The sequence below is a fragment of the Callithrix jacchus genome, chromosome 21 (genome assembly GCF_049354715.1).
Source record: "Callithrix jacchus isolate 240 chromosome 21, calJac240_pri, whole genome shotgun sequence".
In the NCBI taxonomy this organism is placed as follows: Eukaryota; Metazoa; Chordata; class Mammalia; order Primates; family Cebidae; genus Callithrix; species Callithrix jacchus.
The window spans coordinates 32,409,849-32,411,918 of record NC_133522.1 but is presented as its reverse complement, the minus strand read 5'-3'; the positions used below and the strand labels follow the sequence as shown (position 1 = coordinate 32,411,918).

Sequence of the window (2,070 nt, the reverse complement as noted above, 5' to 3'; positions counted from 1 at the left end):
GTCTCCCAAAGTGTTGGGATTATAGATGTGGCCAGGTGCAGTGGCTTGTGCCCAGCACTTTGGGGGGCCGAGACAGGCAGATTGCTTAAGCCCAGCAGTTTGAGACCAGTCTGGGCAACATGGTGAAACCCTGTCTCTACAAAATATACAAAAATTAGCTGGGTGTAGTGGCATGTGCCTGTGATCCCAGCTACTTGGGAGGCCGAGGTGGGAGGACTGCTTGAGTCAAGGAGGTTGAGGCTGCAGTGAGCTGCGATTGCGCCACCACACTCCAGCCTGGGTGATGGTACAAGACCCTGTCTCAAATTTTTAAAAAAGGGATGACAGGTATGAGCCGCTGTGCCAGCCTTAAGTGAATCTTAAAAGTTGTCTTGTACCCTGCCATTTCCCCTTGTCCCCTCACTCCTTCTATCTCCTAGAGATACAGTCTCCATCTTTTCCTCAAAGCTCCAGGTTTCTCCATCCTTACTCACCTTAAGTGAGAAACAAAAGAAATCAGGAATGATCTTTCACAAGTTCCTCCCACCACAAATACTCACCTCTGCATAGGTTCTCATACATATGTCTGCCTTCCCTCATCCTGCGGCTCAGGCCTGCCCAGCAGATCTTTCTGTAATGACCAAAATATTCTTTGTTGACACTTTCTAGTACTGTAGTCACTAGTCCTATGTGACTAGTGAACACTTGAAATATGGCTAGCACAACTAGGTGGAGTCTCACTCTGTCTCTCAGGCTGGAGTGCAGTGGTGTGATCTTGGCTCACTGCAACATCCACCTACCAGGTTCAAGCAATTCTCCTACCTCAGCCTCCCAAGTAGGTGGGATTACAGGTGCATGCCACCACACCCAGCTAATTTTTGTATTTTTAATAGAGATGGGTTTTTGCCATGTTGTCCAGGCTGGTCTTGAACTCCTGACCTCAGGTGATCCTCCCACCTTGGTTTCCCAAAATGCTGGGATTACAAGCATGAGCCACCTACCCCAGCTGGAAAAATTTATAATTGTCTTCATTTTTAATTAATTTACATTTAAACAGCTAATGTGGCTGTGTACAAGGCAACATAGCTAGAGATGTTAGTCCCATCCAGGACCAACTCCTGTGCTTGTATTCTGTGTGCCATCCTCTCTTATACTCTAGGACATTGTTCCAACAATTGTTCCCTCTCCCAATTTGTTCATTTTCCTTTGTGACAGAATCATTCCCCCCTGCATACAAATTTTTTGTAACATACTCAGTTAAAAAAATTAGTCTCTTTGCCAGGTACGGCAGCTTGCACCTGTAATCTAAGCACTTTGGGCGGTCAAGGCAGGAGGATTGCTTGAACCCAGGAGCGCAAGACCAACCTAGGTGATACTCTACTCCCAAGTTGGAGTACAGTGGTGCAATCACGGCTCACTGCAGCCTCGAACTCCTGAGCTCAGGTGATTTTCCCACCTCAGCCTCCCAAGTAGCTCGGACCACAGGTGCACACCACCATACCTGGCTAATGTAGTTTTTTTCCTATGTACTTCTACAAATGTATGAAATATTTTATGAATGTGTGTCATCCTTGCATAGGATCCATGCTGGACTTCTCTGTATTATTCCAATTTTAGCATGGGTGCTGCTGAAGCAAGCACTAGTTTTTGTACTTTTTTGTACAGATGGGGTTTCACCATGTTGTGCAGACTGGTATCAAACTTGTTGGCCAAGCTCATAAGAAAATTAGCTGTGTGGTGCATGTGCCTGTAATTGCAGCTACTCAGAAGGCTGCAGTGGAAGGATCGCTTGAGTCGAGGAGGCTGAAGCTGCAGTGAGCAGTGATTGCACCACTGCACTCCAGCATGGGTGACAGAGTGAGCTGTCTCCAACAATAATAAAATTACCCTCTCTTGGTATTTCCCTTGAGCTACCATCAGCTTTTTGCTCCCTTCACAGCAGAAGTCCTCCAAAAGAATATTTTAATAATTGCTGACTCAAACTTCTTTTTCTTACTCTCTGTTGAACTCACTCAAATCTTACTTCTGTTCCCACCATTCTGAACTGGCTCTTATCAGTGTCACCAGTGACCTCTCTATCACTAAATACAA

General features: G+C 45.7%; 1 non-coding gene across 1 annotated transcript; it reads right to left on the bottom strand.

Moving 5' to 3' along the window:
• Window positions 1-1,513: 1,513 nt before the first annotated feature.
• On the bottom strand, window positions 1,514-1,620 carry LOC118150055 (U6 spliceosomal RNA). Its single transcript, XR_004737816.1, has one exon. It is a non-coding gene; the product is annotated as a U6 spliceosomal RNA (small nuclear RNA).
• Between the last annotated feature and the right edge of the window lie 450 nt (window positions 1,621-2,070).